Source organism: Erithacus rubecula (assembly GCF_903797595.1).
Source record: "Erithacus rubecula genome assembly, chromosome: 3".
Lineage (NCBI taxonomy): Eukaryota > Metazoa > Chordata > Aves > Passeriformes > Muscicapidae > Erithacus > Erithacus rubecula.
Genome location: NC_136689.1, coordinates 23,067,063 through 23,089,513, shown reverse-complemented (window position 1 = coordinate 23,089,513; position 22,451 = coordinate 23,067,063). Strand labels below are relative to the sequence as shown.

General features: G+C 39.8%; 1 protein-coding gene across 2 annotated transcripts in view; it reads left to right on the top strand.

Annotated features, from left to right (window-relative positions):
* The first annotated feature begins 1,336 nt into the window (after positions 1-1,336).
* The window catches only part of CALCR (calcitonin receptor), a 147,122-nt gene continuing 126,007 nt past the window's right edge, over positions 1,337-22,451 (top strand). Inside the window, exon 1 of one of the 2 annotated variants that reach the window (XM_079301024.1) lies at positions 1,337-1,614. The gene's annotated coding sequence lies outside the window, so the exon portion shown is untranslated. The remainder of the gene's footprint in view (positions 1,615-22,451) is intronic. The other variant, XM_079301023.1, reaches the window with a different exon arrangement.

The following is a 22,451-nucleotide window of genomic DNA, read 5'->3' as shown; positions in this document are numbered from 1 at the left end:
TCTGTGAGAAAGACAAGCTGTAAAATTTGGCTGTAGTTTGTAAGAGAAAGTGGCAGGTGGAAGAAAAACAACTGAGAATCACTTCAGTAGGACCTAACTTTCCATTCAGAAGTAAGCCAGGGGACTTTAAAGCCAGAGTTTGTTCTATTTGATGGTAACAACATCCTTCACACAGAAAAACGAAAGAAAAAATCTGTCCTCAGTCGGGTGGTGGTACCTTTTGAGCAAGTTTTTGTTTGCCTCCTGACTCCACCTGCTGGGAAGACGCCCCACTACCTGCTGCCCGCACTGACACGCTCGTCAGGAGTGCTGAGGTGAATCACCGTGCGTGCGCTCCGGCTCCCACCCTCACTGTGGCTCTCGGGATATTTAAACATTGGGGAGCTTGGAACAGTCGTAGCAGAAAAGTCACCTCCTGACCTACTTCGTGCACAAGCACTCGACGCTCTTCTGCGAGTGTTGGCTCAATTGCCCCAGGATGCCCGTGTAGCTGGGGTTTTTCTGAGGAGACCGGAGGTGCCCAGAGGTGCTTGGAACCAGGTCTTTCTCGGGCTCTTCCTAGAGTTAGTTAGTTTAAAACGCTCACATGACTTCTGGAGCAGAAACGGGAATTTAGATGACTCTGCCATCCGATGAATGCTGCGGCCACTTCTTCATCCTCCCCAGCTTGGTGGACGGTAGGTAGATGGTTCATGGAAGCTGGAAGAGCATCAGAGGATTCGGGGCAGACGGGAGGACGCGGGACAGCATCCCCGGGGCGGCCAGGGGCCCCAGCAGCCCTCGATCCGCTGCGGGGGCAGCGCCCCGCCCGCCCCGGTGCCGGACCGCGGGGGTCCCACGCTCCACGCCCTGCATCCCCCGGCTTTCCTTCCTAAAGATGCCCGCGATAGAACCTCAACGCTGCCTCGGGTCTGAGGACCTTCTCTCCAAGAGGAGGTGGAGGAGGAGGCGAAGTCCCCTCCGGGCCTCTGACACCGCAGAGTCCGAGCTCTTGCGGGGGGGACGGGCTCGCTGCGGATAGAGCCGGGCCGGCGGCGGCCCCGCACGGAAGGGACCCTCGGTACAGAGGGCAGTCGGCCGCGTTGCCGCCTCTCCTCCCCCGCGGGGACGAGAGGACGAGTCCCTGTGTCTGTCCCGCGTGTCCCCAGCCCCGCGCAGCAGGATCCCCGTTCCCGAGCGCTGTGCCGGGAGCGCCGCACGGCCCCGCTCCCCGCCGCCCCCGCAGCCCCAGCCCGGCTCCGGCAGCGGCGGGGGCGGGGGCGGGGGAGGCGCTGCCGCCGGGCGGGCTCCGGCCGCCCCGCACCGACGTCGGCGCGAAGCCCCGCCGCGCCCGGGGTGGAGCGGGAGCGGGCGCGTCGCGGGAGAGGCGAGGCAGATGCTTCCCGAGGCGCAGCCCCGCCGGAGGGGCCGGACCCTGGCCGGTGGCTGTCCGCCCCCTCCGGGACGCGGGGACCCAGCGGGCGGCTGTCGGGGGGCGGGCAGCGCCATGCGCCGCTCCGAGGAGTGAGGGGGCGGCCGGGCTGCTCCGCCGCGGGCACGGAGCCGCCGCGGAGGTGGCCCGAGGTGACGGGAGGCCGGGAGAGGTGCCGCGCCAGCGCCGGTAGCGCTGCCACCGTAAGTGCCGGCAAGTTCGCCGCTCGCTTCCGCACCCGCCGGGAGAGGCGGCGGGGTCCAGCGAACCCGCGGGCGGGCGGGGAGCGGGCACCGGGACACCCGGCGCCTGGCTGGCAGCGCACGGGCTGGGGAGAGGGAGGGTTGCAGGAGCTCCGACCCGCTGCGGCGCCCCGGGGCTGCGGGCGAGGGACGGCGGCCGCCGCTGGCCGGGGACGGGCACGGCGGGTCCCTCCCGGGGCGAGCGCCGCGGCTCCTGTGGCGAGCGGGGCACTGCCGGTGCCGTGCCGGCTACAGAGCAGCCGCTCTCCGTGCTGGAAGTACACGGCGTTTAAATGACACCTGAGTCACTAGTTCGTGCTTCTCAGGCATGTCAGATATTATTCCTGTGTCGTTTTCCATCTGCTGGACCGATATCTGTACTTACTTTGGCGTTTCACACCGCAAATGTAATAAACAACATTAGTAGGTTTCAGAGTATTGCCATTGATGACGACAGATTGATGTATGAGTCTATTTACTGGATGTGTCCAAGTACAATATAGTGCCTGCCAATTTTGTCTTTAAATTGCTATATTGATTTCATTCTTGTGGGTTTTTTTGACAAGGTTAATGTAGTTGACAATTGGCAAAGGAAAGAGAAAAACTTGTGGTTTATTTTAGTTACAGAATGGCAATTGAAGCTGAAATGATGAATGAAAAAATCATTCATAAAAAGAGTAAATAGAAAGATGTGTATCCTAAGACCTCTTGAAGTCAATATTGTCGATATCTAACAAATGTCTTCCTGCCAAGCTTTTACATACACTGGCAATCCTTGAACTTCTTAAGGGTAATGCAGTGCATGATATTCTTCTCAGGACTGAGCTAAGTAGTCTGATTAGAGGGAGTTTAGAATGAATTAAACAAGACATCACAATATAATGCCTTCACTTTTTTTATAGGCACTGAATGAAATTAAGATTTTGCTTCAGCTCCTTTTCCCCTTTAGTGGTTGAAGGATGATACTCTGGGGGGAACCCTCGTGTTTGGTCAGTGAAAGGGTCCATATGCTGCTTTAGGGCTGAGTGTATCAGGCTGACCAGGATACCATTTCTTTGCTACCAACAACTCAAGCTGCAGATTGAGCTGAAGAGGGAATTTAATTTATCTCTCAGAATCCTAGGCATAATTGTCAAGTAGGTAAATTAAATGCAGGAGAGCTAATACTTCATTGTAATTTCTTCAGACGTGTGATAACCTTTGCCAGTTGGCAACTTTTGCTAAGCTACCACTCTGATGCTTACTATAGCTGTTATATGCTGGCTGACATGAAATAGTTCTGAATGAACTAAAATACTGTGCTACTGTACCTACTGGCATGAGAATATTAGAGTATGCAAACTTTATAAATCTTGGGTAGATGCTGATCCTGTTAAGATCAATGGCAAAATCCCAATTAACCCCTCCAAAGGGTGGAGGTGTCACCATTTCTTCATTATCATTTATAGCGAGTGCCAGCCAAATTTACTTAGAAATTCAAGTGGCAATGTTTAAATCTGACTGGTGATGGCATTTCAAACAACTCTACATAGTACTGCATTAGAATCATGGATAAGAGCCACACAGGTCTCAATGCTTGTTTAAAAAAGCTCTATAGAAAACTGCATTGTGCTTTCAAGAGGAGCTGGCAGTTCAGATTTGCCTTATGCTCCAATTTTTATGTTTCATCAGACTCGATCACTTTTTCATAAAAAAGTTGGATTCCAGTTTGCATATGCACCACATATTCAAGCAGGTATTCAAGCAGCATGGGGGGAATATTATCCTATTATTTTGTTAGTGGTAAAGAAGTTTACAAGTAAACTGTTAAATATGTGAATTATAGTAAAATGTCAGCAAACAAATGAGCCATGTTACAGTTTAGTTCTCTGCAGTTCATAAGCTTCATTGAGAGATGAATGAACAGAATCATCTTTTCTAAAAACCTAAATGAAATACTAATGAGTAATATGTTTACAAAGATTAGCTTCATAAACTGACAGAATCTAGTTTAGCAAACTTTTTTTTGCATGTCTACAGTTGAGTGATTTTGGAAAGTATCTGGAAAAGTTGTGATTTTTTGTTAACAATGAAAACAATGTTCTACAGAAGGTTTGATAAATTATTCTTTTTCCAGCTCTCTAGATTGAGATAAAATGGAATCATGTTTAAAACCTATCCAGTTAATTTTAAATCTGTATCTGTGGACCTATAAGAAGCTACCTGCAAGTCCTGTTACATAATAATTGTGGCATGACCAACATAGCTGCCAGTAATTCCTACTAGATTTGTATAAATGAAAATAGAGGAAGAGAGAGCATATAATGACTTGAAGTTCCTGAAAAATCATTAGATAGAAAAAAAAGACTCTGCTATGCTTATTTTTTTTCTTGGTGCATGCAAATAGAAGATTTTGGGAAAATAATTAACTAAATAATTGAACTATACTGGACTTAAATTAGGCTAGCAAATACAATGAAATTCAGTTTTGAAAGTGTTAGTTGGTTCTGCCATTAGTAAGCTGGTAAACTCAGTTTTGTTTTATTTCTGGCAATAAATGTTTGGGTCCTAACTGTTGTCATTTGTCAATATTGAAACTCATATTAATGCCAGCACAGAACTTACCTGGGCCTTTCAGGAGCAATCCTTTTACATGCTTTCAACTATTGTTTGTGTTAGAGTGGCATCCAGTCAGCTCCCTACCTAGAACTACACACATAGAGTTAAATTCACTCTCCTGAAAAATTTGCAGTGCAAATAGTCAAGAAGGTCTAAGACATCTAGCCAAAGGCCAGATGACGATCTCGGTCTGAAACATGAATACTCTGTGCTTAACAACAGTAGACTGAGCTCTTTTTAAGAGGATTAAATGTTAATTGAGTCTCTGATAAAGGTACCCAGAAATGAATGACCAACACCTTAAGGCTGAATTTATTTTCCACTGATCTTATTTTCTTCAGTATTAATCTCTATATTAGTAGCATTGGCCTTCCACAGAACAGTGTATAATTACACATTGTTTTATATTGGTTTTTGCTCTTATACCCACTTTCCATTTGACATTTTTAGTCACTTCAATGGAGTGAATTTCGAAGTAACTTAAATGAAGAGACACACTGAATTGCTCACATGAAGAACTACTTTATATGAGATAACAAGAGCACAGGGAATTGTCCATGTCTCTGCTGAGAAGGAACACTGCTAACAATGTTGGGCTTGATGGTCACCTGGAAGTTACAACTGGAAAATCCAAATTTCCTGCCATTGGAAATTCCAAATTTACAGCCATTTCAGATGGACACTTGGTGATATCCACAGGTACCACAGGAATCTTTCTTCAGGCCATCCTCTGAACAAACCAAGGATATGGTCTTGCCTTACCAGAGAGCCTGTGAGCTGTTCAGCTGGCTCCATGCTCTGGAGGTGGCTCAGTTAAGCAGCATGGGAAGGACCTGGGGGTGGTAGGTGTCCTCTGGGAGTGAATTCCTTTTGACTCTTTGTGCTGTTTTGTATGGATTTGTATGCAAAGATTTACCCCTTAGCCAAGGAAGTACAAGAAATTTGGGTGTTCAGCCATAAGAAGAAAGTGTAGTCATTGCTCATAGTTGATAGGGAATAGCACTGAGAACAAGAATATATGTAAAGCTTGTCAGAGGTGTGCTGCTGTGTGTTTTTCCATGAGTCCCAAAATGCCTTCTGAATTAGGATCATATGGTAGTCAGAACTAGAACTGGTTTTAGAAAGTTACATACTGAAGGTCTAGTCCTGAAAGGTGGCTTTCCACAAGGATCAGATTAATCTGTGCACCAGAGACCGAGGAAACATGGGGGGAGGAAGAATCCTGTGTCCAGGAGATGGACAGAGGGTTCAGTAGTTATTTTCTTACCTGTAGATATTGTGCACAAAACCAACTGAAAAATGCAGTTCCTGTAAGTACATCTTGTCTACTGTACCTCAACATAATGTCCATACTCCTCTTTCCAGAGTTATCATGTGAGGTTCAGAAAAGGTAACAAAGTGTGGCATCTGGCTTTTTTGTCACTTATAGAAGACCTGAAGAGATATGAATATAAGAGGTATGGCAGAATGTCTGTTCTCACCACACTTTTAGGAATGTTTTCTGAAATAAGCATGCACTTCAGTTTAATAAGTCACATTTCAGTGTTACAGTTTCATGTGACACTGTTTAGCAAATAATTTCTTGCTTGGTCATATCCAGCAGTGTATGTAAGAACCAAATCACTTTGCCTGTGGTTTTTAATGAATAATGTTAACTATTACCAAGAGTTAGATGAATAATACATTTGATAAATTTGAATAAATAAGCAGTATTTTAAAATCTATTATTTCACTGCATTTTATTCAAGATAGCTCTAATGGTAGGTATGAAATAAACTTTTTTGGTAGCTTTGACATGTTTATTTTGTGATGTCCTCATTACCTTGGGGTTGTTAAAAAAAAAATAAAATTGTTATTCTTACAAAGGAGGTGTTTTAAATGCCTTTCTCTTCCTGGGCAGTCTACAAGTGCTTAACTGCCCCTCAACAATTAGAAAATAATATTTTTATTCTGGTTACTTCTTCTAGAAATTGAACAGTCTGTAGGCAATGTCAAGTGAGTTTACAGACATATTTGGAGGTTGTTAGAGTCAAGATGAAATGTGCCATGTCTTCAGAGTTGTCTTCTCAGAATTAAGCTGACAATTAAAAACATCTATTTTAAATATATTAAATGTCTCTGAAAACACAGTATTGCATTACAACATTACAACATTACAAAGATGTCAAAGCTTCATGATTAAGACTGCTGAGATATACTTGTAAAACAAAAACAAGCTAAACTTTGATTTTACCTTTCATTAGTGACTGGAATGAGGCTCTGCATTTGTCACAGTGCCCCCTCAAAGGTGAACTACATTTTCTACTTGTGGCTTTTTAATAATGAAATATTTACTTAGTTTTCAGTGCTCACATAACAAAAACTAGTGTAATTCATGGCACTGTTTACAGCTTGATGGAAGAGAAAGAAAGAGAACCAAAGACTAAATAAACTCATAGCTCGAATTAGCCTCTTCTGTTTCTTTCAGGTAGCACTGAGACATTATCTCACATCAGAAAGCTCAAGTGACTGTAGCATCTAAGCTATGATGTATGCAGATGGATGACTCTTTTTTTTTAGTCTTGATTTCCATCAAGCTGATATCAGCAATGAGTGTTAACTGCTTAGAAAAATCACAGATAGCTCTTCAGTTGTTTTATTTGTATTTTGATCTTCCCTACAAGTTTTGTGTGCCTGCGTAGTTATCTGTAGCATATCTAGCTATCATGATTTAACTGAACCATAGAATAGCAGGCTGGGGAGAAGCTCAGCATGAGCTGGCCATGTGCTCAAGCACCCCAGAAAGTCAGTCATGTCCTGGGCTGCAGAGAAAGCAGCCTGACCAGCAGGTCAGGGCAGGTGATTCTCCCACTCTGCTCTGCTCTTGTGAGACCCCACCTGCAGTGCTGCATCCAGCTCTGGGACCACCATGAGAAGGATGTGAACCTTGGAGCAGTTCTGGAGGAGGGACTGTAACACTTCTGTGTCTTCAGACAGACTGAGAGAGTTTGGGCTGTTTAGCCTGGAGAAGAGAAAGCTCCAGGGGGCTTATAGCAGCCCTCCAGTACTTAAAGTAAGTCAGCAAGAGGGCTGGAGAGTGACATTTTACAAGGGCATGTAGTGGTAGGACAAAGGGAGATGGCTTTAAGCTGAAAGAGGGCAGATGTAGATTGTATAACAGAAAAAAACTTTAGATAAGAGTGGTGAGATACTTGAGGAGATGGCCCAGAGAAGTTATGGATGCTGCATTCTTGGAAGTGTTCAAGGCCAAACTGGATGTGGCTTGTGATCTGCAAAGAAGCAACATGAGTCCTCAAAATTGCTTTTCTGTTTGAATTTACCCCCATTATGGTTCAGTGGCAAACTGGTGATATTTTACACTTCCTTCAGTAGAAAAAACTTTTTATGTCTCTCTTTATTTTGCCAAAGCTACATGATTTTGAGCACATCTATCACCATGATATTTTTTTCCAACTTTATTTGATACCACATAATCTTAGTAACCTGTAGCCTTAGTCTGTAGCTTGTATTCTGTAGTCTTAGTTACCTGTACTGTGTGGGTGCTTCATCACTAGGCCCCTCTCTTGCTTTGCACTTCCTTTTCATTGTTGAAACATGATGGTGCCAGCTAACAGATAGAGGGTAAGCATTTCTTAATGGAGAAGTATGATTCCTTATGGAAGAGGCAGGAATGCTGTCGCATAAAGTTACAGCTCTTTTTATGTTTTGGGCTGTCATCATCGTAGTAAAATGAACACAAAAGACATTAGATGATCTTTACATTGCCATGATAGTCTCTCTCCACACTATATTAGCTCACTGTACAGAGTGAGCATTTCATACTCTCAAATATGCCATGTGCAGTCTCATCCAGCCTTAAGTATTGAAGGACAGGAGAGAGAGGATGCTTACACCTTCACTACTTAGATTGCTTAGAGAAACTTCCTGACATTTCTTGAATTTGGTAAAAAAGGTATCTGCAACTGATGAGTGTTCTCATTTGACTAAAATTTGGATCTCTCTGGATAAGAACTCAGAGGAAAGAGGTGTTTTGAATGCTGTATGCACCTGAGCATTTGGTGGCAGAGATGAACTGGGAAGTTGTGCTACAAAATGCCAGATTATCTAACAGACAGCACTGTCTTCCATTTATCTATATTGTAGCAGGGGAAATTCAATTTACATTTCAAAGGGCAGTTTAGTCAAACTAGCTAAATCTCTGGCTTTGCTTCAGGGTGTTTAAGAACACTGAGAAACTGAAGGAGTTAGACATAGACATAGACAGCTGATCACGGGCTCCTTACTGTGCAGAGCTGTAGCTGGGGTTTAACAAGTCCTTTAAGCCCTGGTCTTGATTAAAACTCGGTGATGAGGAACAAATGGTGTGAGTGGAGATTTCCTTTAATGTTCTCAGGACCATTTCCCCTCCTACAGACTGCTGAAGGGTCTGACACTTTTAAGCTTTTGAGCTCTTTTGTGTTAGAATACAATGTTTTCTTCTGTGTTCAAATGTTGCCAAGTACATTTTGAGTTGAAGCAGGATCAAGTAATAAATAATAATCATTGTTACCATATGTTCTCACTGATAAAGCAGACCCAGTATTTTCTTGTCAGCTGTTTTTTCTTGCATTTTTTTGTTTTTGTTGTCTCTGGGTATTTGATAGTGTATACTTCCTAAAGGCTGGAGTAATTTCAGCACTGAAAAGAAAACAAGTGTGGACTTATAAGTGTTTAAATGCCTGCTGACTTTACTGGCAATCAGATCTGAAATATTTTGGAAGAAAAGTGTTTGTCCCATGAAATGCCTGGTGTAATCAGAGGTCATCACTGGAGAAACCAGTAGGTAGTCACCAAATAAATTTATCCCTTCTTTTTCATCTGCTTTTCAGATACATGCAGAATAATAATCCAAACCTACTCCAGCATTTTCTCGTTGATGCAGCTGTTTGAGCTGTCTCCACAATGACAAATTACACAAATCTTTGCATTTAAACTAGCAGCCTCCCCTTTAATAAGAGGTAAAGAAGTGGGGCTTAGTGGCCTACAGTGTGTGAGAAATGAGTGTGATTAAGCCAGGAGATATGTATGCACTGTATGCAGAAAAGGTTCTGAGGAATCTCAAATATTAACTGAAAGCATCTCCATCCCCTTGCAAAATATTGAGACATTGCCCTATCAAAGCCTATAATTTACCTACTTATTTGCATAACTTGCAACATATGGTCAGTATATTATTTACTGTAATGTGGATCATCAAATGTTACACACACATCACATGCCACATCAAAGAACACGTTTGATGAGGGGTTTTTTGAAGTGATGAATTATATTTTTTTCAATTGATGTGAAATTTCACATGGAGAAATCACACAGGTTTAATATATGAAGAAAGTTAATTATGCCAATTACTTCAGTGTAGAATTAAAGAAATTGCAAAACTAATTTTACTGTTGAAAATGTTCAAATTTTTTTGAAGTGAAAATTAAACATATAAATTAATTATGGGGTTTTTAAAGCAAAATATTTGCTTTATTATCATTATAAAAATACTTTTGCAAGTGCTCAAAATTTTATATTAAAATACTATTTTAATTTTTAAAATATTTTTGTAATATAATAAGTGACTTGATCTCAGCAGTGTACATGGTTTGAATGGACAAGGATGTACCAGACTGGAAGAGATACTGGGAGGGAAAACAGCCCTATTCACAGTACAGACTTATTTAAAAAAAAAAAAGAAAAAAAAATCTCTGTCTTCAGCCTGTCGGATTTATTTGGAAAATTTTAGCCAGATAATTTTCATGATCTCTGAAGATCTCCAGTGCCTGATATATTGCTCTGCTTATGCTCACAAGTTCTGGTCGCTCTATTTGCCTGAGAAATTCTTGTGCTACCATGCAGTGGAAATTGGACTTGGCAGTAGATGGCTTCTGAGTCAAGACTGAACCTTCTACATTTGTGCAGGAACACACCCACACATGTACAGGCCAGATCTTCTAGAGCTTTCCTCTGGAGTCACAGTTTTGAGGTAGTATAAGCCAGTTTCTGCTGCCTAAGAGAGAGCTAAGAGAACACACCTAAACTACAAAAGAAGAGCAGAGGAAGTTTCACACATGCAAGAGGAATAATGGAATTAGAATTTAGTGCTGAGGAGACAGGAGTACAACAAAAAAAAGCTCATAATGGAAAAGCTTAGAGTAGAAAGAGGCAATACCCTTGGCAATGCACCAGTCCTGCATGACCTGCCAGAATCTCACCCATATTCTGCTCTGTGAAGATTTTTGGTGAACTTTTGCAGCAGAGTTCACAGGCTCTAGTCTCTTACCTGAACCATTTTCACCATGTGCAGTTAAAATGCTGGTGTAGTGATCTTAAGATGGTGGTATTTATTCTTCGTGGGTTTATCATGTCAGGCTTCAGTGGGCAGGGTACAGAAGCTATCTGGAAAGTTAATTAATTTTAGCAACTCTTTAATTCAGCACATCCAGTATGTGAGCAGGACTTGCAGACTGTAAGCCATGTATCAGTCTTCATAGTAGTAATTTAAACCAAACACACAGACAGAAAGTGGAGAAAAATTTATGCTCCTCACACAGAGGAAGGCTAGAAGTGTAGACCTTCTGAAAGAAAAAAGCTTCATTTAATGCACAGGTTTGGTTGATGGAATCTTCTGGTTTTTGTTTTTGGTTGCTTTTTGTTGGGTTTTTTTTTCTGGACTTCAGTTAAAGAATGAGGTAGATCCTACTTCTCATATTATTTTGTACAGAGAGATGAGAAGATTTGTAGATGTCTACAAGGCAAAAGTTTTGAAGCTGACAGAAGAAATGTGGGTAGACAGTTGGAGCAATTTGAAGTACATGGTTTCAGAGAGAAATTCTCTGTTGAGCAAGGAAATCTTAGGAAAGCTAAGGACTTATTGAGTCCTTTGGTGTGACCAAATCAACCAGCTGAAAATGATTACAAAAAGACTGCTTTTGCTCAGGAGAGGTAAAAATGAAATAAAAGTATGTATGTTAATGGAGGAGATTTGAACATCCTAGAATATAACTAAAATAGAGCATAAAAGATACAGGTCAGATTAGGGGACGTTTCAGTAACGTTGATGATATGTAGAAGATAAAATATGGGTCAGCTGCCATTTGGGTGCATAGTCCCAGAGAAAACACCCACTAAAGTTCACACTTTAGAAAGAATGTCCAGAGCCACAAACCCAGCAAGCTGCCCATGAGCATGGGAGTATCATAAAATGGAAAATGAAAAGCAGGTGTTTAAGAATATGTGTGCAAAATACTGCAAAGCAAACTGAGGAGATCAAAGGTGAAAAGTGTGCAGCTGAAGAATGTTGCTGGGGAAAGCAGCCAGCAGAAATGTTGCTGTTTAAAAAAGGAGATTTATAGTGGTGAGACATCCATCTTTTCAAATAAATTAAGAAAAAATAGCCATAAAAATGAGCATCAGTACTGGGGACAAGTTTTGGGACTAACTTTAGGAAAAATTGAATATGTGGCATAAAACATGGCTAGTAGTATACAAGAATATTTATTCTATGCAGATAAAAGTCCAAAGATACAAGTAATCATCCAGCTATCTCTATAATAGACACTCCTAGAGAAATAATTTTGCATAGAAAGGTTAGCTATACATTAAATTTGAGAAATGCATTAAAAACAGTAAAAACTGGAGAAGAATATTTGGCCTGTGTAACTGTTTATGAGTGTGTTTGACAACTGAGGACATCAACTGTTCACAGCAGAATCTGCCTAGAAGGCAATACCAGAAGTGCACTGCTCTATGATAGCTATTTCCACTGCGAGCCCCTTGGCAATAAAGATGATAATTAGAAAAGTGAAGAAGCCACGGGAAAGGGTGCACTTGATGACAGCAGTAGAGAAGAAAAATGATGGGGTATTCCATGTGTGCATAGATATTAAAGATCTTTAAGGCGATGAATCAAGAACAAATCAACACAAGAACAATCATGCAATGAGACAGGAACAAAACAACCCACTCATGCTAAATGTCATCACTTCCAGGCCCTCTCTAACAACCAAATTCATTATGTTAGATGCACAGTTTGATACTGGAAAGTCTGATAGGACAAGGAGAGCAGCTAATTAGTGTTTTCCAATACTTTATCCAGAAGGCAGTGTTTCAGAAAATCTACTGGTAAATTGTCTGTACATGATATATCGAAGAAGAAAGGTCTTGGAATATCAGAATGTCTCACACTCTTACCAGAGTGAGTGCTACTAAAATCCAGTAGTGTTAATCACATTATATGGGGGACATTTCAAAATCAGTCAGATCCAAATCATTAGCAAGCAGAGGAGTGGTAACAGTAGAGCACTGGAATGGATTGCCCAGTGAAGCTGTGGAATTCTCCTCCTTGTGAGTATGACCTTGAATAAACAGATCCAGCTTTGAAGTTAGCCCTGCTTTGAGCAGGGGGTTTTACTAGATTATCTCCAGAGGTCCTTTACAGCCAATTTTATTTATGACTCAGGGAATTACTGTGGTCTCGAAAGGAGACATCCAGGCATATCCAAAAATGGAAGAAGGAAAAGAGCTGAAAGCACTGATCTCTCCAAAAGAAATTAAACTCAGAGGAGAGTAAGCAACTCACCTGCTAAATAGCAGAAATCATGTTATCTCTGTAAGAACCTGAAGGAAGAAAAGGCTTTTATTGCAATTTAAAAAATGGCCTGAGAAATTTAGAAAATAGACACTGTTTACCTTGAAATAAAAGGCAACATTCCATGGGAAAATACCTCTACAGGATGTGCTGCATGAGCCGTGGACTTTGCAATAGTGATGTACATTTATGCAACATTTACAAAAGCACAATTCACAGTTCAGCTATATTTTAAATATTTTTCCTTCTATGTGTTAGATACTGCTTCTCCATCCTTCATGTGTATGATATGCTGAGCTATTGAAAGCAGATAGTAAGTTTTAGAAGTCATTGATTAAGGGAAAATGTACCTGTTCACCAATGCAACATTGACTCCTTATCCATGGAATCATGCTACTGCCATCTCTCACCAAACAGCAGTACTTTGGAGGTTAATTATCAGTGAAGCAGTTATACTGCAGAAATGAGCACCAAGGAAAAAGCCATGTAGAGAAATTAATAAATCTGTTTACCATGAAAGGTTTTATGTATGTATCAGTGATAAAGTACTGAATCACTTTTCTCTAAGTGGGCACTGTTCATCCTTAAAAACACAGGGAAGAAGGGCAAAAGAAGTGTGAGAACTAGCATTTAAAACTGTAGTAACTATTCCCAAAAAGGCTAAATAAGGGTTATGCAAGTGGTTTCTAACTTTGGAGTTGCCTTTATAATCTGGGGAGGCTTTAATTATGACTTTATTACACAAATTTGGTTTTATTAATTTTATTCCAAGAGAGGAGACCTTATGTGACGAATGGACACCAGTGATTTACAAACCATGTTTTTCTTTGGAAGATCTTTTAACATCACTGAACTCACAGTTTTTGGTGAAAATTTCATCCTTTAGTAAAAGCAAAGGTGGAAAGTGAAAACAATGCAAAAATTTAAATGCCTTAGACTGCAAAAAAAAAACCAAAAAAAAAAAAAAAAACCAACAAAAAAACCCAGAAAGCTAAAGCTGTTATACTTTGAATACTGTTGAGAGCTAATGTTAAAGTGACCTTAATGCTGCTGGCTAAAGCTCATCAATCTTCAAGAATGTGGCAGTCTGACAGCCAGGTAGTGTCAGACTAACTGTTAGCATTCAGGTTTCATGCTAGTCCATGAAGAACTCACATTTTCCCTGTGGATCATCACCATTAGCCTGATAAAAGAAGTACATCTCTGTTCTTCATACTTTGATTCCTTTTAAGGCATTTTTTAAGAGCAGATTTTGCACACTGCGAGAGAAATGAAGTGGTGCTAGGGCATGAGGTAGCTCCCATAGTTGGAAGCATTCCCATCCTATCAGAGAGATGGAAATGTGCAGGAAGAGGTTTTTCTGTGACAGGAGCTAATATGAGATGTGATCTGTTATTTAAAGTAGTTAAAATCCTGTAAAATATCTAAGATACTTGTTTACCATACTTAAGATACCTCTAGAATTCTCATGGGGTTTCATATCTGTGTCAATGTCTGTACACAAAGAGAGGAATAACATGCTGGTGAAATCCTGTTTGGCACACCGACTTCCTCAAAATCTGCTGAATCCCAAAGCAATAGGATTATGTATGACAGAACTCCCAGTTAAAAGTAAAAAAAAGAGAGAGACTTTTGGAAATCCCTTCAAATATTCACACATTTATTTGAGAGAGAGAGGTAGTCAAAAACTGTCTTTCCTCTTTCTCCATTTTGCTTAATTTGTACGTGATTATTCCTGAGCAGTTTCCTCCTTCTTAATTGTCTTTGATATTTCAAGGTAATCCTTGGGTATGGACAAAGCATGAGGGTGGAAAGTCTGAGAAGGTAGATTTGATATTCTTAAAAATCAGTAATTTAGATATTTTTCTATAATTTTATTAAAGCAGCATTTCAGAAACTATTTTCCATATTACCCTCATCCTCAGTGAACTTTTTAAGGCAAATACAGAAAGTAAGAAGCACTGCCAAACAAAGAAGAAAAATGCAAAACTTCTTGAGTATGCAAACTAACTTCTGTGATGTAACTATTCCCAAGAGGAGGAAAAGGAAATTCTGTCTACATTGTTTATTTAGGTTGAATTAGGTGTTTCTATAGCTAGGAGATACACTTTTAAAATATGGTCTGTGTGCAGGATGCAATTCCTGTCACGTTGAAACAAGGCCCCTATCCCATCTGCTCACAGACCTTATTTTACCACTCTGCTTAGAGCCAATCTTGGCTAATAATTAAAGAAACCCTCTCTTTTGCATTTTTCTTCCCATAATTTCTGCTACCCTTGGGCAGAACTCTCCTTATTCAGGGACTGTGAAACAGTGTATAATAGGCATTTCCATAAATAAGTCATAACCACTTAAATCACTAGCCTGAATTCATACCTTTAAATCAGTGGTTATGCAGGCTGGAATCAGAGCATCTGTCTTTTCATGCCTGGAAGTAAAATGGTAAAATATAGTAAAAATACTTGACAAAATTAATCTTGGTGTTTGGTGAGGAGCCAGGACTGATCCCAGGTACTCCTGGTGTGGAGGCTGTGTGTGGTGGCCTCAAAAAGTGTAATCCAGGGAAGCTAGCACCTCTTTCACCTTTCCTGGCTAGCAGATATGTGGGACAGTGTTGGAACCCTAAAGCCTGGGAGTTTTAAACTTTCTGTGCTTTCTGGCACTGACCCTTTGACCCACTGATCCTTTGACTTGAGGCCTTGGAGAAGGTTTCCAAATTTGAGTAATGGAGTTAGAATCACTGGTGTGTAGTTTGAATAGAAGTGTGTAATATCACATGGTGCAGGGTTTGAAATTTGGGGTTTTCGAGTATAGTAATAAGTATGGGACAAGATGGAAATTCTTGGGTGGTGGCTTCTTCTTCCTTCGTATTCCTTCTTGATTTTAGGTAGTAGTTTTTAGTTAGATAGAAAGTACTGCAGTGCAGGTCACAGGTGGTTGGTCATTGGGTTAAAAGTATAAATAATATAGATGTTAGCTTTTAATTGTACTGTTTGCCTTTAAAAGACCTTGTAATAAGCAAAATACAGCTAAATTTTCTTGCTTCCAGCTTGTTAGATAAAAGTGCTGTAAAACTCCCTGTACTATACACAAAAATTAATAAACATAAAATCCATCTCTCGTGCTTCAATCCTGACTCTGAGTGGAAGCAGAAGGAAAAAGAAGCCAGCCATTAATATGTAGGATCACTAATAGGACAGGGATGTGCCTGGGGCAGCAGTGCAGTTCCAAGCTGTGCTGGTGGGGCCAGCCTGACTGACCAGCCTGACTGACCATCCCACATCTGTACTCTTACCATGTCAGTTACTGCACCAAATACTTCTTCCAATTATGAAAAGAATGATAATCTTAGAAGGCATATTGATATTTCTTTTAAAATTATGTAAACCAGTCCTGTGACCCCGTGTACATCACACTTGCTGTATTAAAGCCTTAATTCTTACTTGAAAGGAATTGATTCATAGGAAGTCCTCTTTGTGCTGTCAATGTAGCAAACAGTGAACATAGTGAAAATGAGAATAGGATCTAATTCAAAGACTTAAAATCTACTTATATAATTAATATTACTTTATGTTAATCTGTTAGTGAAAAGGAATCTGGAGAAGGTAATATAAATGTAATTCATGTTTGTAAAGTCTTTTAACTCTGCTAGAATAAATTGAATAGATATAAATAAATTGAATAAATTGAATAAATTGGTCTAAGTAGTAAATGAGAACTCGTCCCTCTGGGTTTTTTTAGTAGTCTTTAACAAGACATGGGCAAGAGCTACACACTTCTCTGAAGTTTTATGTTTAATAATGGAGACTATAAATTCATTCCAGTTCTGAGGATTTTTCTGGTATCTTGCACACCATAATTGGAAGGGATGTTAGATATAAGTATACTTGGCAATTTCCTACTAGAAACCAATATTTTAAATAACAAGGAGACCCAGTAGTTGAGGCAGAGTGTAGTGGCTGAGCAATTAAATAACAGGACTGAAATAATCTCCCAAACCCAGGAAATATAAACTCAAATCTGAAACTTCTTTTTTAACTTTTCCTTTTGAGCACACCAGGCATAGCCTAAAGTACAGCCTGATTTTCCCCTAAAACATGGTATTAATTCCTTCATGTTTGCTTGTGTGCGTCTCTGCATGTATGTGCATACATTGCATCTTTTAATTATTTTCAAAGGAAAGCCTGGACAGAACCTGTTAGCCAATGGAGGAGAAAAGAAAAAAATGGTAAATAGATTGTTAAGATACAGCCTTCTCATCAGGAATAGAAGCACTGGGGGAAAAGAGTTAATAGGAAAATACAAGAATAAATGCTTGTGAAATATGGCTATTGTTGATGCTGCTGCTACTAGAGAAAAAAAGGCATGATAAAGCTGGCAGAAAAGAAAAAAAACCTGAGCTTGTGGAAAACCCCATGCTTAGGAAGCACTGAGAGGTATTAATTTTTAATTTTCTTCATCCAGTTTTAGGAAGCTACCCTACAAAGCAGTGTTATTTATTTTTCTCTGATATACTTCAACTGCCTCTCCAGATCTTTTGCTGGAGGTTGATGAGGTGCCCGGTAGGTGGCATCCTTTTAACACAGTGCTGGTATCAGTTGGTTTAAGTTTTGGTTTTTTGGTTTTTTGGTTTTTTAGTTAAAAGCATTTTTTCCTGGAGAATTTAAATGGATTATCACATAATTGGCACATGCAGAAGTTGTGTTGTTGTGAGGACTTTTATTCAAGGCTCTCAAATTTGGCATTTCCAAGCTTAAAAAAAAAAAAAAAAAAAAAAAATCTCTATTTAGTAATCTAAATGGAAGAAAAAGAGGGAGAAAGTGTTTTCCCTCATTGGTTCAGATCAAGTTTCTGAGGGAGTTCACAATGAGCTACATGTTCACAGCACCTACTGAAATCACTCTGTGTTTTCTGATTTGAAGACTCTGGTCTAAATTAAAGACTTAGTTCCAGAACATGGTGATTAGGATATCATATTTGCATTTAAGCAATTGATGCCTAAAATTGTGACATCTTATCATCTGCATTTAATTTGCCTCTGTTACATCTTGTTCGTTTTTGGAATGTATTCATTTTTTCCTTCCTAAGAAATAAAATGCTCATGATAGCTGGGGGAGTCTGTGTTATCCCAAACCCATCTCTGCTCCAGTGTTTGCACACAGTTCTATATATGAATGATGCTATCAGATGTAGTTTGAACAGGCACATGCTTCAGGCTGTTAGTGTTTGGCACAGGGTGTCAGGTTCAGGTGCCAGCTATCCATTCAGATAAAGCAGATAATTCACAGGCTGACTGCAGGTGGAACACAAATCTGCTTAGCTTGTTTAGAAAGGGGTCATGGATAAGAATGTTGAGTAGCTGGGGATATCTAGGATGTCTTGAGAAAGTATTTCCAAAGATCTGTTTTTGAACTCACATTTCACCTCCTGGTCTACTTGAAGGTCCACCTTGCTTGCAAGAGAAATGCAGCAGAAGTTCATTGTGGCTGGAAACAAGACCAACAAAAGAAGTTCTCAGCCACTGTCTAATAATAGAGGGTCTGAAATAAACATATTTGGTAGATGAACAAGTCTGCCTAGTTCCAAAGCTGCCTTTGCACAGAATAGGATTGACAGATCTGTATCAAATGGAACATAGCAGGGGGGGTGTTAAACATTTTTCTGCAATTTGCTGCTCTGAGGTTTGTGAATTGCCATGAGGATAAAGTATCCTCTGCCAATCTGCAACTGGTGCAGTTGCATCTCCAAGTCTTAGTACTGTAATAAATCAATTATCCTGTCAGTTTGCATCAGATTGGCAGGTCACTGAGAAGTGAAGTTTAAAGAAAGTGACTTTAAGATACTGGCCTCTTTAATTTTTTCTGTTATTTGTTCTGAATATATATTTAATCCAAAAATGTGTTTAAGACGTCATTTTAAGGGGAATACAGCTGTTTTTATATTCTCTATACATGTGTGCTCAGTGTTGTGCTTTTCACATGCAAACCAATCAAAGAGTCCATCTCTGCTTCTTCCATCCCTGACTACTTTGCCTGGGACAATCTATCCCAGGAAAAACTCCCTAAAAGGCAAAAGTAAAAAAAGAGGATGTGAATTATTGCTGGTAAATATATAAATAGAAACAGTATTTCCAGAGCTAGAATATTCCATTTAAAACAAAAGTATGGGAAAACTTTTTTTGGTGCAATTGTCAGAAAGTAGTACCACATTAAATGAATATGTCTGAGGACTACAAGGATAATTTTCTAACTGAATGTGAAGTGCAAAGTCATCTTCCCAAGTCTGCAGGCAGACCATCTCTGTTTATCTGCTGCCAACCATAACTTTCCCAGATTTTCCCAGACTGAAATTCATATGAGAGGATCATACCCCTCCTTCAGAGTGTGAGTGGCAGTGTATGAATCATGCCAATTTATAAAACTACTGCTGCTGCTGTTTGGAAAAAGCTCAGAGGAGCTGAATTAGTAGGGTCAGGGGAAGGACCCCAATAAATAACTTCAGCTTCAGGCCTGAGTAGACTGATAAAGTCTTCTAAAATAAGCAGGCTACTGGAGGAAAGTGAAGGGGGAAAATTCCTTCTCCCTTTGAATTTCCAGCAGGAATGGAGTTTCAATATTTGAGACAGACATGGGGGAGAGAGATAATAATGGAGAGAACACCCCGTGGCAGTGCTCTCTTAGATGTCACAGCACACACCAGTGCAGCAGACAGAGATATTTGTCTCAGCCCTTGCTCAATGATGCTCCCAAGTTGCTTTAGTGACTCATCTTCATTGTTGATGTTAAAGCAGTAGGTGTCTGGTAGCAAGGACTGCCTGTAATCATAACTTGAGCTCTGTGGCAATTGCTTGACAAATCAGCAGCCTATTCAGTGCATCTGTCACAGATTAATGTGCAGGCATGGAGAGCTGTGCTCACACAGCCCCAAGGGATGTTTCACATCTTCAGATGTTGCAGAGCCCAACATTGCTGAGCAGGTACCTCAGCAGGGCCATGTACGGAAGCTTCCTTTCTTTCCAATAAAGATACTCTTTTTTGCTTGTTAATAAGTGATCTGTAGGACAGACTCCCCACATATTTAAGCAAACTAAAGTGCAGTTTGAAGAAAAGAATTACTGAATTCCTTAATACAGAATTAATCAGATTCTATAGGGAACCTTTATCCCTATGAATTATTAAAGTTTCTTTAAATTTTACTATCGTCTGTCTCAAAATAGTTGGAAACTACTCTTCAGGGCTCTTCAAACACCAAACCAAAACCTTGCTCCCATCCCAGAAGATTTATCAGCTAAGCCAAGAGAAAAATATACTCCATGTGGATAGAAATGGAGATAGCTGTATGAGAGGCTGTAGTTAATAGCAGCCTATTCAGTAATACTGTAAGTCTATTTGGAGCACTTCTTTCCTGGCAGATGTTTCAGAAAATGTGGCAAAGTTAAATTATATAGTTAGTAAATTAAGAAATTATAGCAGGCACTGAATGAAATTAGGGACTATAATTAGGAAGGGAAAGTTTTTTATACTTTGAAAACAGATGTGTGAGTAAAGCAGAGAGACTGAAAGGGCAGGAAAAGAGACAATAGGATGATTCAAGTAGGCTTTTGACATGGCACTGTCCAGTATGAATATAGTTATACAGTATACATATATATATATATATATATATATATATCAGACATATATAGTTATTAGATAGTAGAAGAAAACATGGGTTCAAAAGAAATCCTGATATTAAAAGAGAAAGTATGGAAAAGATCCAGAAGATAGACTCGACCAAGTACATGGAAAGCTTGAAATTAATTTTCGAAAGAAGTTTTTAAAAATTGTATGTTCAGAAGTTAAAAAAGAATTTATAAATAGGCATGGGTCTTCAAGTTGGCAAAAACCTCTCCAGATAGCTGAGTCCTGGAGCTTGAGTCTTGTAATGGGTTGCAATAAATAGCTGCACAGGATAAACTGACCAGAAAAACAGCTGTGAAGGCCATTTTATGGCTACAGTCCAGCAATTTTTTTCTCACTTAATGTTTTTCCTTTATACTTTTTGCTTGATGGTAATATTTCTTAGATTATTTCTGTATTTGTTGATACCCTAGATAGGTTTATGGCTGGATTGCTGTATTGTTGTTTGGTTATCCAATAGATTACTGGATTTGTTTCTATTTTGTTTGTTTGCAAATGCCCAAACTGTCCTCCTTTATGTCCTTTAAAATATAAAACTTGTAGAAGAAAGCAAACTTTACGTGTGCAGCAGCTTCTGCTTTATAATTAGTATTTGGTCATGGTTTTATTTTTGAACCTACTAACTTGAAGCACCTTTCAGTTGCTTTGTCTTGTTGCAGAAAATGATGTGGTCTTGCCTCAGGGAAGAGAGTTATTGATGATGAAGTTGCAAAGCAATGTGTGGTTTAAAGAGGTGAATATTTGCTTGAGCAATTAGATTTTTTTTTCCATATTGTAGCACAATGTGGGTATTTGATAATTATTGCATACTATACCAACTTGGGTATGTTATGCTCCTTTTTTAGGCTTGATTTATGTGATTTCTCCTCACATACCTGGCTGAAATCACCACTAAAACCAACACAAAACAGACAAGTTTTTAATAATCCTGTGACATACCCAGAGTGCCAGTTCTGAGAAAAGATGATTGATGTTATTCTTGATTTATTGATCAAGAATTAAACAAGGGCTAAGTTAACAAAATAACTGAGCAGTTCAGAACACAACTGTTTTTTGGCCATACTTGGTTTCATTTATCTATTAATTACATTTCCTGCAACTATCTCTGCCTACCAGATTGGCAACACATATGCAAAACACATTTAAAACTATTTTGCCACAAACAGAGGTAATGAGCTCATTTCTATGGAAATAATTCAATACTGTTATTGTTGCCTGCCTACCACCTGATCTGTAAAAATATTTGTCCAAATTTAATAGCTTCTCATTTATTGAGAAATGCAGAAAAATAAGAGCAGAAAACACACATAGGAGATAATTGATTCACAAATAAGCTTGGCTTTCTGTAAAATAATTAATCTGTCCTTAATTCAGAAGAAAAACTATTAAATCAATGCTAGCAGGTAGCACTTGTAAGGGAGGGAAGTATCAACTGTAAGACTAATAATTACATGTCTTGTGTATTGCACTATTTCATCAATGCAAATCCATTAATCCTTCTGAAGGTGATCCTGCTCACATTTATGAATGTAATTCAAAAACCTTTGCCTTGAATATAATGATCTGCCTGGAAAAAAGCCAAAAAAGTAAACCAACTCTGAATCTATTCCTATTTGGTGTTTGCATGAGCTTTCATAATTTCTGAGGGAAAAGAAATGCGTCAGAAAATTTGTTTGGAAAATTAGAGTGGGAGTCAAGATTTAGATTCTCAGAAGATCTGGCTTCAAACACACAAATTAAGGGACTCATCCAAATGCATTAGATGGATACATTCTTTTTCAAGTTTCCTTTGGGCATTATAGTGTCTCTTCAGCCCTTTTGCCAGCAGGATTGCCTCTGCCATTAATGAAAATTTGCCAAGAAAGGTCAGGCCTCAGAAGGTAAAGGGCTGGCCTGATTTGACATCTGAT